Below are 17,288 nucleotides of genomic sequence, written 5' to 3'. Positions count from 1 at the left end.
TGTATTTTTGTTCCATTACCCTTAGATTCGACATGGTGCAGGAACTGGGCTCGGGGAGATACTGAAGTCTCATGGTATTGCTGGTGGAAAACTAATACCCTCCCTTATCAGTAGCCCCTCCCCAGGACTAATCCACTCACTGCACCGTAATTAAAGTGTAGTCTTATAAATGTTACAATATCTGTATTAACTTATTAAAAAGTTATTTTCCCTTAGTTTAAACCTTGTATACCCACTCTCAAATATAGTTAAAACCCAACCAAAGGATATCTCCCCACCCCCCCACCTCCATTGACTATTAAACACCTTAGAGCCTTGCACCAGCTTGCCGGTATGTTCGCATTTATTCAAAACACGAAATGCATTTAAAAAATATTAACAAGCATTTTCACTTCTCTTTACCTAAAAAGTCTGAGCTACAAAATAGACTTTAGCAACTCGCTTGTGTCCTCTTAAATCATGTGTGTCTATTCATTACAAACACAAAAATAGTTACAGCGGTGGTCTCATATCTTAGCAATTTTGTTACTTTACATTTACAATGTTTATCACAAACAAACAGTATTAGGGATAATGTCCTTTTGTTATGCGATGATATATACGACGGTAGTGATGGAGTGTGTTTCTCTTCTTTTCACTTTGTCACACTGCTACATACTGCTTGCACAAAACCACCTCTGCTACTACTACCACTACCACTGCCAATATAGGCTTTGGCTTTTTGATATTCATTGTGGTTCTGTGTATTTACTTTTGAGACTATTTTTGTTTTTATTTATTTATTTATTTATTTATTTATTTAACTAGGTTGTGGCAGCTGTACAAGAGACCTGTGCTCAAACCCTAGGTGTCGCTCTGAAGCACATGGACGAGCGTGGGGTTGAACACACTGTAGATACATTCCTGAAACTTTTAACAGAGGAACAGTGAGAAGTGAGGCATGGCGGGCTTCTTGGAATAAAGTATGCTGTGGCTGTGCAACAGGTAACATAAATTGGAGTGCTTTTACACGTCTTCTAGTTTCCAATGGAAAGAATGACTGAAGTGATCACTTTTGTTAAATGTTAATGGAGCCACTCCAAAGATGGCGATGTCCAGGAAGTTGTGCTGTTGCCTGGTAACACTGGGCTGCCAAAGAGGTGTTAAGTTAATATTCAGCTGATTATGGTTTTCAGATGGATATCACAAAGATTAAATCTCTTGGTTTGACAATTAAAGTACCTTGAAGTCTTAAAATAACCCAAAGACTCCCATCACTGTACTGTAATGCCATGAATAACCTATTTGCCTTTTACAGACAAGTGTAACAGTGCAATGTATTGCAGTGGAATGATACAGAATCATGATTACCTTTACCCTTGCATTACTCCACCACAGTTGCATCTTTTGTTTTTAAACTGATTTTTCAGCACACCATATTCACTGAATAGCAGCAAATAATTCATAAATTGATCAACTTGATTAAAATTAAGAGTCCCTTTCTACCATTCTGGTACAGGGTGGTTTGAAAGTCAAGTGGCTGCTTTGTAATGTTCTTGAGGTGGAGCAGGTGTTCTTCTGCTGTTTATTTGATCTTGACAATTGAAGCTTTCCACAAATCAAATGGTTCCCAGAACTGCCTGTAGCAATAACACTTTATACACTGAGTGTCGGCTACACACAACACATGGTGTTTGACCTATATCTTGATACCCATCATTAGCTACCTTCCCCCAGACAAATTACATTGCTCTGGCTGTTCCACAATAGCTGCAAAGGGTGCAGATGACTACTTCTGTCTTTTATTTGATCTTCTATTGTTGAGGGTGTGGATGAGTATTAGTATAAAGACAAGTCATTATAAAGTGTTGGTGTGTTTACTGTGGGAATATGTGTGTGCGTGTGTAATCCAGGTGGTTTTAAAATGTATTTCATTAATTTTTCTTCCAGGACCTGATTGGTGCGTTACTACCAAAAGTGTTGCCTGCGATCACGGAGGGGCTGCAGGACCTGGATAATGATGTCAGGACAGTAGCCACAGCAGCACTGATTCCAGTGGTGGACGGTCTTGTACATCTTCAAGCCATTAAGGTTAGTTTAATTCACACAGCTTGGAACATGAGATGTATACCAGGCAGCTTTTTATTATATAAATGTTCCAAATGATCGCTCTCAACTACTTGACACTAAAAATCCTGGAATCTTTATTTGTATTTGCAATGGGTTTGATTCCAGGATACGACTCCTGTTTTATTAAACGTAACAGAGGAGGCAATTGCACATCTATGAAAAGAAATATCCCTATTACAACATTCAAAGTGGTGATATCAATGGTTCCAGCAGGTGTATCTAGGGAGGTGGGTGATGATCGCCAATGCCTCCTGCAGGATGCATGTCTATTATATAGGATGAAGCATGTACAGGCAAGCCATGGAAGACAAAAAGACTTTTGCTCATTATTGTAAAATATGTCAATAAGACTTTAATATATTGTAGTGCTGAGATGGCTTTTTCATATTGGATAAAATTAAATATGAATTATTGCCTTCTGAATGAAAAGAAAACATTTGTAATTGGTGATTTACACTAAACAAATCTCTCAAATAAATTGAACCTGGTAAATGGTATTAAAGAGAGAAATTTTCTTCTGTTCAGTAGAATCAATGTGTGTTATTTATTTCAGATATCTGTGTCTGATATTTTTGTATGATATATTTTTAGAGGGTCATTTTTTAATTCTGATTGTTTGAATATTCAAATTTGTTCCGGCACTAATATTGTGTAACGTACAATATATTTATACAAAGACATTACCTGGATAATGCCATTAATATTAAACATCTTGTTTTGCAAGAGTGTCTTAATAAGAACATAACACCACAAAACTTATATTTAACGTGTGTAACATTAACTGATTTTTAGTTCTAGGGTCTTCATTAAAAAAAAAAAAGGCAACCACCGGATATACTGTACACTCGTAATCTGTAGCTGGATTGCATTTGTTATAAACTGTTCAACTCTTGATTTTTATGTGAATGTGTGACCTTTCAGGTAGTATAAGATTTATGAGGAAAACCATTGAATTCTGTTTTGTAGGTACCTTTCATTGTAAACAAGCTGTGGGATGCCCTGCTGGAACTGGATGATCTTACAACCTCAACGAACATCATCATGACCCTGCGCTGTCCACGCTGCTAATGTACCCTCAGATTCGACAGTGCAGGTGAGTCCTCGTTCTTTATTCTTCATTCTGAATAATGGCTTTCAAATGAAAATGGATGTGGAGAGACTAGGCTCAATTTGCATTTGGTTGTTTTTGGTGTTTTAAAGCTTCATTCAGTAACTGCATACTGGTGTGTCACTTACTCATATTGTGTAATAAGACAGGCTGTGCTTCTATATCCATACCAATCGGTTTTAGTTTCTGTTCTAGCTGGTTTTTGCATTGCATTTGTTTTCTCTGTGCCCCAAATCCCTGGTGATTTTGTTAAAGCGGCTTGTCAAGAAGCCACTGTATTATTCCTCTTTTTAAATCTGAAGTTGTAATCCTCAAGTGCATCCACAACTAACCAATACAGGAGCTGTTTGAATTGTTTGTAGAAAAACTGACAGACAGACAGTTAAATATCACAGTTTTTGCTTATCCCTTCATTTGATTTCTGTCTAAAATAAGATGTCACAATACGATCTGTATCACAATACACATGTGATACAGTATATGTCACAGTACGTGTTCTAGTCCTGGTGGTCTACTTGTATGATGCATAATAAGATTACTATGATCACTCTATTGGTCAAATACAAAAATGAATTGAGATAGGGAGAGCATGTGTTCCCAACTGTAAAACACTGCAGTGAATGATTTTTTGCAGTTGGCATTTTATTACAACAAATATAATACTTCTCTCCTATTATGATAAAATATTATTTAAAGAAAGGATCTCAATTCATCAATACATGCTGAATCATTGCTCTTAAAAATTTGTAGTGGTTAAAACCAACATACATCCTGGCAAACAGATCTGTTCAAAATATAATCTGAAGCAATGACTACTATTTTTAAATGTATTCATTCTTTGATTGGCTTCTAATCATGTCAGCCATTCGGCGCAGCATTTGGTTGGAAGAAGTCCTTCAAGACTGAGCTATCCTGTTTCAACCTGGGACATATTCATGGTGTATTTGAGTGTGGCTGAATGACCAGCCCAGGAAGCACAAGCTGTGAACCAAAAAGTATATCTCAGCTTTGTAGCCTGTGATGTTGATGGCACAATATTTTTTTTTGTAGCATTCAGCAGTCCCTCGCTGTCCTTGTCCCACATGTCTGGCCATTTCTCCACCATACTATCTCATCTGTATGCAAAGCAGCACTGGAAACTTTGTTCACTCTTTTATCGAAAGAGGATCAAGTAAGTAGTACTACTGTGGTTCTGCATTTGCCTATACATAAATTAAAAAAAAAAAAAAAAACTGCTGAGCAAAATAACAATTTCATAATATGTATTTGCTTTGTTTATTTCAGAGCTGTGCTGCATGGCTCACCCCTATTTTACAAGACATGCTGAGGCATATCTTCCAATCCTGCATTTTGGAAAGCAAGCCAGCAAGAAATCCTGGATCTCATTCAAAGGGTTTGTTCTCAATTAAAAAAATATACTGAACGTGTTTTATTTACAATTTTTGTTTACCAATTTATTTCTATTAATTTTTTCATGATGCTCCACCCTTGGTGAATGTTTAAAAAATGAGGGGATAACCGTGTGATATTGCAAAGCTTGTAGCCAGGAGCTCAGAAAGGAGCTCCAAACCGAAATGGTGGTGGGAAAGCATGAGTGAAACTTGGCCCATTCACCAGACAGAACACAGCCAAACAACTTTTGAAAAACAATATTTTACTCCAATTCCCTGCCAGTACATGCCCTGTAGCATAGAGATATGAGGATGGGTGTATTGAATATATCTCCAATGCTTGTCTCGTATTTGGGACAGGTCAGAAGATTGGGACGCTCATGACAGGATATTGATGTTCAGCTTGAATAAATTGTTTTGTGCAAGGCTGGGCACCGTCCTGCTAGAATGAAACCACAAATCCCCTGGTGCTTCTGCAGGAAGAGTACACCTACCAAGTAGACTTCTCATTTTATGGCATGGCTGATCACCTAAACTTTTACATCCTTCAAATATTACAGCTTAGAAGCCTCAGCAATAGATTTTACTGTAAAGTACAACCAAAAGCTGTGTGGTCAACAGTCAGAAATACTACCGTTTGCTGAATAATACGTTTCAAGACCTTGTTCTGAAAACTGCAATAAATACATAGCTATTCCAAGTCAACATTATTTCCTTCGAAGCTGATGTGGTGGTTTCTTCATGTCCTGAACTGCCTTAAAACCGTGCCTCATAATGACATTTTGCTTACAACTCAAAGCAAAGTAGTTTTCATTGCTTATGTTTTAAATTTGTGTACCTTACCCCTCATGTTTCGGTAGTTTCCTCAGGTGTGGACAGAGTTGATCCTCCAGGCTCCACTCCAGTATGTAGTACCTGCTGCCTGCCTGTGGATGGGAGCTTGGTTGTGTTTAATGATACAGCCCTCTCACATGCCAATTGATTTAAACATGCTGCTTGAGGTCAAAGCCAGGTCAAAGGTAATAAAAGTAATACACATGTAGCAAAAAAAGTGTTAAAATCATTAGCCTTAAGTGACTTGCTTATCATTTTCATTGTTACTCTGCAGTATAAAGCAGTTTTTGTCTGCAGGTGTTAAAAAGGCCACCACCGTGCATTCTGATTGAGGGAAGGTCTCTTTCAAACACAGCATTAAACTTGATGTGTTAAGAGACATCAAACAATAATGGTATGGACCAACCTGGTGAAGGCTGATCTATATTGTTATACCTTCAATTAATTTTCAAAATGAAGAAAATGTAATTTTAAATAGATGCTTATATTGGGGGGGGGGGGGTAATAAAGGGTAGAATTGTTTTTAAATCTCCAGGATCACTCTTTCATAATAGGGAGGTTTTAAAGTTGATTGTCTTGCAAACATGTAATGTCTGGTTTGGCAGAACAGAAGCCATCTGAATCATGTGTCCTACTGTACATGGTCTTGTTTTGTATGTATATTGTTATAATTCTGTATTTATCTCACTGATTGTTTATTTTAATAGGAAAAAAACTTGTGGGAAACCGCGTCAAGGGCCGAACCAGGTTAAAGAGGTGATCCAGGAATATATAGCGGGTCCAGACATAGTAACTGAAGACCCAGCTACCAAGGACTATTTTGTTATGCGAGCACGTGTGATGGCAGCAAAGTGAGTATTTTATTTGGTTTGAACTCTGTGAAGCCCACTGTTCTTGAGAAAGGAGACATGAATTCAAAAAAACGTATGCCAAAGGGCTTTATACATACATATTGCACATAATAACAGGAACACTGTATATTCAAGCATTTACCAAATTAAACAGAACTGTAGGATTAAAGTTTGTTTGTTTGTTTATTGTTTTGTTTTTGTTTGTTTTTAAACTTATTTAAAATCTTTGGAGCTAATAAGAAAATCCATAATGAGAAGCTGTTTATTTAAATAGATATGAAATTAAATGAGCACAAATGCCAACATCTGTTTGACAACATGCATATTTTTTGACTGACTACAATTTTATATTTACCACTTGGAATATGTTTAAACTTCAACTATTAACACCTCTTGTAGCCTTATCAAACTGTTCGACTACTCGAAAGGGATCCCTTCACTATATATTTGAGATTTCACTTCTTCAAGATATGTACAGGCATAGTCCACTACACACATCAAATAAGCAGTGATGTGTTCTTTGTTTTAAATCCCATTGCAAAATATAAATTGTTCATTTGCCAAAATGTATGAAAAATCAGCATTTTGAAACCGAACTCAAATTATATTCTTCACTTAATTCAACCATACCCGAACTGGTCTATAAAATACTTAATAGCTATACATGGTGCTGTATGTTACTAAACAAGCACATACATGATACACGTTTTTTGTAAAAGTATCTTGGTTTCCCTGATGGAGGAATTGTCTGAAGTGCAGCAGTGCCCCAGATATTCTCCTCAACTACTGCTGTACATACTGAATGTTTCAGTCTTGGTTTTGCTGTTATTGAAGTCAGAATGTGAATGTTTGTCTCTGAAGGTTACTGGGTGACCTCTGTCGCTGTATTTGTGACCCTGGGGTTAATGCTCTGAGCCAGGAAATGAAGCCCTCGGAATCACTGGCCCAGCTGCTGCTGTTTCACTTGAACTCAGCAGCGGATTGCTGTAGCATTAGTACTTTGTGAGTGGGCAGTACTGCACAAGGTGAGGCAACAGTTCAATGTGAATATAGGCATTTTTTTAGGAAAATGGGTATGTGTGTAGTTGCTAAAGAATATAATTTCTGTTTTTAAAATACATAATAAAAATATGTAAGACACATTTTACTGATGGAATTTCGTAAAAGACTATTCTGTCATCATTCTGTCATCTGCCTCGCGGTAATTCAGCAACAATATCAATTTAGCAAAGGTTTAACACTTAAAGGATTCATTTCTTTCAGTTTAAGGGTAACGCTTTAAAAACTTGTTTGGTTTCGTTGTGCTAAAAAGAAGGAAATAAAGGGATAACGGCAATTTTAAGCATATTCATGTTAGTTACAGTAAATCATTTTTTTTAAAACCGGGAAGAAAACCACTTGTAAGTATCGTAAACTTTTCTGAACTACTGACCTGAAAAAAATTATTACGTTTTTTTTGCAGATTGAGCAAAGCTTCTGGACTCTTCTGAGATGTCGCTATTACACTCAGTAGAAATCCATGTGCTTGAAACGATCGTGTTTAGTTGTTGTTTTTTTTCCACTGCTGATGTGTCAGCAATGCAAATCATGTAATCATGTTATTGTTTGGATCTAATGCATCTCTAGTTGCTGTAGCTGAAATAGAATTGCCACCATAGTAACTGTGGATAAACGTACATTTTGAGGGGCATTACGGCAATTGACAAGGGCACTGAAGGCAAGTGCCACACGACCGCAGTTAATTTCGAGCCCCGATAATGTATTGAGAGATTGTGACCCCCAATGGTAGACTATACTGGAGCCTTTGGCTGCAACAAGTGTTGCCAGTAGTGGTTTCTTGCAAGAATGACATGGTTCAGACTCTCTTACTCTTTGGCCAAACCAATGACACAGACGACTCACATAGTGTCTTTGTAGTTGGTTCACAGCTGTATTCTATGATTCTTTCAAAGTTCCATTAGAAGGAGTCAAGTGAACCTCAACCGCTTCAGTACCGTGTAGTTTTAACCTCAGGCCATATTAATGATGCAGATCACTTACTTTCAGACAGTATATTTGCTGCTGCTACACTGCTGTTTTCTATTCTCAGATGGTGTCAAGTAGTACTTATTTAAACCTCTGAGCATATCAATGCTACTGCTTTTTCACGTATCCAATCTTCTACAAACCATCTGATGTCAGTCCCATTAGATTATGCTCTTGACAGTTCTTCGTTTTTGTTCACAAAGATTCTGGTTTCTAGTTACGATCTTGCAAGCTTTTAACCACTGTGTTTTAACTTATTTTGAAGGCTCAAAGAAAAAAGATTGTCTCACTCTTTTCCCTAATTGCCTTCTCCTATAAAAGGCTAGGGTTGAATAAATTAATAAATCCCTTGTTTTTCTTTTATCTCTTTCCAGGACTGTAAAGCTGTGCCAAGTGCAGTGCAGCCGCAGTTGCTGGCTATCTTGTCAGAGCATCTGTATTATGATGAGATAGCAATTCCTTTTACTCGAATGCAGAATGAATGCAAACAGCTGATGGCTTTGCTAGCTGACGCAAATATTGACATCAGTAACAGAGTAAACTGCAGCGTGTTTTCAATAGGTCAAGCTACTGAGCTGGTAAGTGGCAAAGGAAAGATGAGGTCAGATGTTTTCTTAATGAATGTTCGTTCACATTATTCAGTGAGCAGTGGCATGGCATTAAACATGCATAATTATATCTCTGCTGTTTGTAATTAAACTGCACATCAAACCCTAAAAATGTCAAGATGAATTTATTGCAAGGCTCTGCTTGCTAGGTAGCAGTGTGATTAAGCATAATGTGTTTCTTAGCTGCTGGCCATAAAAAAATAACACTATTAAAGCAAATAGGATCATTGACGTAGCCCAATAAATACAAAGTTTTTCTGATTGACTGGGATGTCTATGACGTTCTAACGCACACTTTTTTGTACAAGTGTTTAGCCCTCATGCTTTAATGTGCTATACAAACCACCTCTCTGAGCTCTGTTTTAATATACAGGGTGCTACATACGTCAGGCATCACCTTGTTGCTTTGATATCCAAGGCCGCACAAATTCTTGATGTTTTAGAAGGAGCAGCCTCAAAAGTGATGACTCAGTGGGCCGTTCTGAGGAATTGAGCCGCTAATATTGCTTTGTTTGTATGCACATCCTAAACCGGTTTGAGCTGCCTATTGATGGATCATTAAAATGAACTTCTTTGTAAAACAGTTTCCTATCAAGAGATGATCAGCAAAGTGAGATTGTTAACTTGGTAAGAGAAATGTATGTGGTATGCAACTGTTGTAAATGCTCCTCCTCTTTACTGCAGGTCACTACCATTTGCAGTGGATCCACAGCAGCATTAAATCTGGAGTCGAAACCATTTGAGCAGCTAGATCGTAAAAGGCAGCAAGTCCAGATGACTGTAATGGAGACCAATCAGGAGTGGCAGATGCTGCACCTGAGAGTTCACATGTTCACTGCCTGCACTATTGTGAATTGCAGCTGCTTCCAGACAAGCTGAACCCTGTCATCAAGCCACTGATGGAGGCGGTGAAGAAAGAAGACAAGAAGACAAAGAAGACATCGCCAAGCTGCTTCAGCAGTGTATCCCCAGGACTCCCTGCCCCAACCCCAAAATCTTGAAGAACCTGTGCAGCTCTGTGTGTGTGGATCCACTGGTCACCCCCACTGCTGGCTGCCCTGTTCCAGCACCTGTCAGTCAGGAAAACTCGAAAGGTAATCCTTTGACAGCAACATTGTTAAATACTGCAAAGGCAAACAAGTCTCAAAGTAATTGTAGTAAGACCAACATTTAAAGTCTTTGTGTTTTATTTTAACAAGATTTATTTTCTTGGCTTTGGTGTGCTCCCTTGTATGAAAGCTGCATATTACACAGCAAAGGGCAATTTCATGCCGAGGATAAAATACATGATAACTGTGAAAGAAATGCAGCCTTAGTTATAGCATACCATTGCAGAATAAAAAAAAAAAAAACAGCAGTTTTATTGCCAAAGTAGTTTTATAGTCATTTTTATCGTTGGTTTGTCGATGTCATTTAGTATGTGCTTAACATTGTCAGTTGTAGAAAATCAGAACCCTAGATTCAGTTGGCTCAGAAGTGAGCGTTTTTTAAGGCAAGTTTAAACCACTGAGTGTCCATCTGGTCGGCAGAAGATGCACTCTTCCCTATCCATTTAAAGTTTTTCAGGGGTAGCAACAATGGCTAAACTGCGGTCCCATAGAGATTGTTTTCTGAAGCGTTTTAGCAGAGCCCTCTTCTAATCCGTAATTTAAACATCGCAATTCTGGCAAGCCTGAAAAAACACACCCGTTCTAATTTCCATGATTTAAAAATGTCAATTTCATTCCAGTATACTGTATAGCCTGTAATAGGATATGCTTGGGTAATTGAGTTTTATATAGATTTTTTTTTTTCACTGGATGGTGGCATACTTAATTAAGCAGTATGCATGCATCACAGAGCTTGACTAAACAATCTATACTGCCCAGATACCATAGATGCACATAGAAAATTTACAGGAATTGATGAAATATTGATTTACTTCATCACTTCTATGATGAAAGGAAAATGACTATCAAGCTGGGGTACTGAACTACAAAATTAAATCCCATTTGCTTTGCATATTTCAGTAATGCTGTAAACAAACGGCAGAAGCTATTGTACAATATTCGAATTTCCATTGCAAGCATCATTAATATGGATCTGTAACTATGCAATTTATTGGAGCTGCTTTTTTATTTTTTTTCTTCAGTTGAATCTGTTAAGTCAAATTGAGTGCTTCACATAAGGTTTTCAGAAGTAACCATGCTTGTGCAAGAGGCTTAATATAACAAGATTTTATAGTAATAAAAATAAACATTTGAGTGTTTCTATAACTTTTAAAATGTATGGTTTTGTGTCAGTGGCTGCAATACAAATGCACTTCATTGGAATAACAGAAGGGCGTTGTTTGTGTACATAATCATGATCTACGCTACAGTTTCACAAAAAAGTACCTTGAAGCCTATGTAGCAATAAATATTAAAGACATTGCTAATTCTAAACACAGATGTTACTGTCACTCTGGGCAAAACGTGAAAGTACTTTGAGGGAATAATGATTTTGAAAAGGGGTATTTTAGCAGAGATCCTTCACTGTGACACATTTAAATTGATATTTGGTGACGCTGCTTTGTAGAAAAACACAATAAATTACTTTTAGCCCTGATTCAATGTCTTGGTAAATGTTGCTGCAATTTGGTGCATAAGGGATTTGTAGGTGTTTGTTTTGTTTAGCCATTTCAGGTTTTACTCTAATAATTGGATATAATGAATATATAGCAAGTGTTTGTATAAAACCTGGAGTGGCTGATAATTCTATGCAAAGGAAGTCTATTTTTACCCATGCATACAAATTATAGAACAATGGATGTATTTTTATTTTTTGTAGGAGTGAACTCTGAAAAAGACGGCATGCACCATAAAGTTAACAAGACAAAAGGAATTATAACTTTATATCGGCACCAGAAAGCCGCCTTTGCGATTACGAGCGGATGAGGTCCTACTCCCAAAGTTCTCAAAAGCCAGACTACAGACCTTCCTGCTGGTAGCAACGCCTCTGGAGAAATCGATGAGGTAAACCAACACCTGCTGTGCAGATGTATTGTGTCTTCAAAAGGAATTATCCCTTTTCTGTGTGTCATAAAAACAGTAGTGAGGATATAGTAGAGGTGTCCCTACCTACAGTTTTTAGAGAACTGCTTCTCCAGGTGGGAAGAAACTTGGTTAGGACATTCTTAGCACACCTTTTTGGTTGTTTTTGTATTTCAGTTGGTGGTGGTGGTGCGGGGGGGTATGAGGAGATGCCTGGCTGTCTTTTTACATTTCTCAATATGTGTCACTTACGTTTGTACTTGAATGTAAAATTAATTCTTACACATTTGGTATAACATTAAGATGGAACTAAAACTTCAATTTCTTAGCAGTTTTAGCCATGACAGTTTCACTGAACTTAATTCGCTACATCTTAAATGGGGAGGGGGGAGAGGGGGGAGCGCAGCGTTGAACTCATCAAATTAAGCTCACTGTATGGTCAAAACTGCTATGCAGTGGGAGTGTTATTTCAATCCATAGCTGTCAATTCGTTTACGTTATTGAGAGTGTCAGAATCTGGGGATATATGAGGAGGCCTGTGCATTTGTTTTCCTGTCAGTATATATCTAATTTCTGTGTGTGTGTGTGTGTGTGTGTGTGTGTGTGTGTGTGTGTGTGATATATATATATATATATATATATATATATATATATATATATATATATATATATACACACACACACACATAGAGAAATTCATAGATTCCTTCAATTTCAGTATCTCCCATATGATATTTATAACGCACATTTTTATTGCCTGCATGCAGTACCTTACACTTTTCTCTATGAAATGTCATTTGCCATGTGTCTGCCCAGTTCTGAATCTTGTCTAGATCATTTCGAATGACCTTAGCTGCTGCAATTAATGACTTACCAGAATCTAAGTCATTAATGTAGCTTAGGAATAGCAGAGGACCTAAAACTGATCCCTGTGGTACTCCACTGGTTACCTCACTCCATTTTGAGGTTTCTCCTCTAATCAGTGCTTTCTGTTTTCTTCATGTTAACCACTCCCTAATCCATGTACCTGCATTTCCTTGGCGTGAGATACCCTGAGATACTGTACCTATATTGAGTACAGTGTACTTTGTACAAATCATAGTCCATAGGTTAATTATGGGCAACTTGACATTTTTTTTGGACAACCAAATGTCGACAATGGATTGCCCGAAGGGCAAGTACCATTACCAAAATTTTGTGAGCCCTGCATATTGTATTGTACTGTACCAGTACTAGATCAAAATACTCAGCGGTGATCGTCATGGAGTCTGTCAACTCATGGACACTGTCACTGCTTTGGAAACCAGTGACAAGCAATCAGAAAGCAGACTTAACCCTAGCCTGGCAGTCTGAGTGAGAAAGTGGTTACAAATTTAAACCTCAAAGCAAGATCAGTGACTTTTTAAACCAGCTCCCTCTGCCCCTGAACAACGAATATAATATACCAGCAGGTATGTAATGTAAGGTGTGTGTTTTCAGCATTGTATACTTTGCATTCTGTACCGCTACTGAAACCAGTATATTTAAAGTGGTAAAAAAAAAAACATTCAAGCTAAGCAAAAATCTTTGTATACTTCCTAATGTAATAAAGAGCAACTTGGAAAAGAGCTGGGATGGTCCCTTCTTGGTAGGTTTTTACTTCATAATGAACTCTTTCTAATCAAAAAGTTTATTTAAAGGGTAATTTGTTGTTTTCCTAAACATATCTTTAATTAAGGTTGCATTTTATTGTTTAAAAATTTGATTAAAAGTTATGATTAATCTAGATACATTTTTTAATCACACGATTAATCGAGATTGACAGCCCTAATATATGACAAACCTGGATTATTTGTTTTGTGCAGTCAGTAAAAGCAGGCAACGCAGCATCTGACAAAGTAACCACGGGATATAATTAATTTCCAAAGCAACTAACAACCAGTAATCATCACGGCTGATAAACTGACATTTTGTGCAGCCTGTCATAGTGCGTGGGTGGTCTTAACAGGATACAGTTCAGTTGCAAAACACCAACGTCATCATTTAACAGTCAGTCTTATACAAATGTACACAAAAAAAGGGCAACACCTAATTCAAAGCTCTCATCAGTCAACAATTCATGCTTTTTTAGACGACACAAACTTTTTCGTTCCCGTCAATGATACAAAACGTATTTGTCCTGTAGTAAACTATATACATTTGTTTAAAGCTACAGAAGGACTAAATGAACAGTATTAAAACACTGCTCTTTAATTGTCTCTTTTTTTTCTCACATTTGTAATGTGCTGTCATAGGCAGACGTGATACTTGTTTTATATCAGGACCTGCTTTATATAATGAATTATGCCTGCAAAAAATCCAGATATAAAGTGGGTTCATCTCTATATAGGCTGATGAAGTAAAAAAGAAGAAAAAACCACACTAGCAACAGGAGAATGTGTAGCAGTGGAACATTCCATTGCTGGAAAGGAGGGTACATCTAAATCCACTGTTTGTTTGGAAAAACTATGACGTTGTTGTGTTCAACGATAGTAAAAGTCCATGTGGCGTTGTACAATGCAAATCTTCCAAAATATTACTGAACTATGACGGCAAACAGACGGGAAATCTGCAGCGGCACACTGAAGAGTGAAGTATTCGTCCTGTATCTGTTTTAAAAGCCATAGTTGTGATGTAATATTTGTTGTTGAACGTTAATTTAGCGGTTTGATATGATATAGGCTTGTCCAAAATGAGTTTGCGAATTTGCAAGAGCATCTTCTGTGTGGCTGTTTGTGGTAACAAAGTTTTGACGAAGCCTGTTGTCGTCTTTTAAACCATTCAGTGTTGGATTACTAGGAAAGGAAGTGAATGAGATTTTTGTTTTTTTATTTACATTTTAACTGGAAACCAGGAATACTCTGCACTGAAGGTACTTGGTTAAAATAGCATATGTTAGGAATGTACTGTATTTGTGGAGATGGTCAGGTCAGGCATATCAATATTTCAAAGAGCTCGGGTCGGGTTCGGATTTTGTTTGGTAGGGTTCAGATCAGGTTTTAAATTTAGGCCCGAGCAGACCTCTATTTAGAATGTGTTTCATTTACTATCTTTTCTATGTTTATTTTAGGTAAAGCCGCCATGCCTGGCGCAAAGGAGAGGGGCAGATTTTACTCCCACTACTATAGCGCAGCACTTTGGTTCAGAATTCATTTGAGGGCTGGCACATCTATGGGACTCTATGTTTGGACCCTTAAGGAGCTCAATTGATGTAGAGAATTTTGGTATGTTACTACTAACTTTGCATTAAATATTATATGTAGAGCATAATGTAGACCACGCTACTTGAAACATTGATGCAAAAACATTTTATCTCAGGTTAATTAAGTGGAGTTATAGTTGTACCTGGCTTGGCAAAGACTATTGTTCAGTCCATTCGCGGTTCATTCGAAATAGTGCTGGGATAGGAGGGCAGCCTAGGTGTTGCCATTTGATGTAGGGAATGGGGTGGCTGGTAACTTGTTGAAATTTAAATCTTTTGAACAGATGGGGAGATGCTGCTGGAGAAGGGGGATGGTGCAGCCCAGAAGCTGGTAAACCCATTACAAGTACTGGAAATCACAGCAGGGTCAATGTCTTCTGAACTTCATCCTTTGGTAAGAGGGGATTTACAATTCTAGGTTTATTTCTGACCCTTAAACTACAATAGCAAATCTAGTAAGCGACATCTGAATTGTTCACCTGTTTTTGTAAAATGCTGTTCTTTCTAATTCTTTTGTGTTAAATGGATCCGTTTTTTAAGTGTTTCAGGAATACCTTTTTGGGGGGGCTGATTTGATAACATCATTGTATTTTTTGTAACCTTGTACTGCTGCATGGTGTTGCAGAAACATGGTGTACTTAGGATTTTTTTTCCCAGTTGAAATTACCTTTGGAGAAATGCTGAAGTGAATTTTATTTTAGTGTGAAATTAAACATTGTGGCACACAGCATCCTGTTTTAAAAATATTAACTGCAACAAGACTTGTTCAGTTTTCCAGCAGATGTTACTGTGCAGGGCTCTTCACAGACTGACAGGGAAGCAGGGTGCTGGAACTGGGACATACCTTCTGCAAATGAAGACATTTCCTGGGATACTGTTTGGGTTAATCTGAGCCGTACCTCCAAAAACTCTAATCACCAGTTGATCCATTTTAATTTCATCATTAGAATATATTTAACCCGATTGTATTGATACCCAGCTGTGTGTACTTTGTCCCCAGGGAGTTATGGGCACCTTTTATCACATGGTATGGGAATGCCCAACTGTGGCTTTATTTTGGGATTTTGTGTTTGTTCAACTTTGTATAATCTTGGTAAAAATATTCCTTGTTCCCCTACGATCCTTTTGTTGAATGATGACTCATCACTTGATATGTCTCTGCAGCAGAAGCAGATTTGGTTGGCTGTCCTTACTGCTGCCAAGAAAATGATTGCCCTGCGCTGGCAGCCTCCACATTCCCTGCCATGGCGTCAGTGGACCTTGCACTCCTTGACACTTTATTTATATATATATATATATGGAGCTTTCTATTGCTCAGGTCCATGAGATCAGGGAGGGGACTGTACAGGCCTGGGGAGCGGTGGCAGACATCATTAAATCACTGATAAGTCAACAGATAAACCCAAATTAACATGTATTTATTCTAAAGTAATACAAAAATGACTACAAAAGATTTAGAAGTGAGTAGTTTTTCGAGATTTACGATTATACTGTATTTACAGTATAATCGTAATTCTTGGAAAATTTACTTCTAAATCTTTTGTAGTCATATTTTTTTATTACTTTAGAATAAATACATGTTAATTTGGATTAATATGTTGTTTTTTTCTGACTTTATGTGAACGAAAAGATACACATTTGCCCATTTTCCCATTAGAAATAGTGATATTTTGAAATATCACTGTCCTCGTCACAAAAGCAAAGTTTGTGGGGAATAATAGCCATTTTCTATACTTTTGAGGCATAAGCAATTAGGAAATAACACTTGCTACCCAGGAACAAAAATTGTGTTACATAGTGTAATCTATTTCTCTTCTAGCTGCTGTAGTACCTGCCAGATCTTTGTAAATGCTTACAGCACCCATACACGGCTGTTAGACACATGGCTGAGCGATGCGTGGGTGACCTGAGCAAAATCGCTACCATGGAAACCATGAACGTCTTTCTGGAGAGTGTCCTTCCATGGCTGGGAGCGATTAATGACAACACCAAGCAAGAGGGAGCAATTGAAGCAATGGCTTGTATCCTTCATTTGGGATATTCTCGAATTAAGGCTTTGGTACCCCTTGCAATGGCCTGTTTGCATGAACTTTTAAGAACAGCTACGTAGGTTTTAGCAGTTATGAGGCTG

General features: G+C 37.6%; 1 pseudogene; it reads left to right on the top strand.

Moving 5' to 3' along the window:
- LOC121321669 overlaps nucleotides 1-17,288 on the top strand; it is a 58,581-nt pseudogene that overhangs the window by 19,870 nt on the left and 21,423 nt on the right.

Source organism: Polyodon spathula, chromosome 10, assembly GCF_017654505.1.
Source record: "Polyodon spathula isolate WHYD16114869_AA chromosome 10, ASM1765450v1, whole genome shotgun sequence".
Taxonomy (NCBI): Eukaryota; Metazoa; Chordata; class Actinopteri; order Acipenseriformes; family Polyodontidae; genus Polyodon; species Polyodon spathula.
Note: the sequence above shows the minus strand (reverse complement) of the source record. Positions and strands in the feature narration are given on the sequence as shown.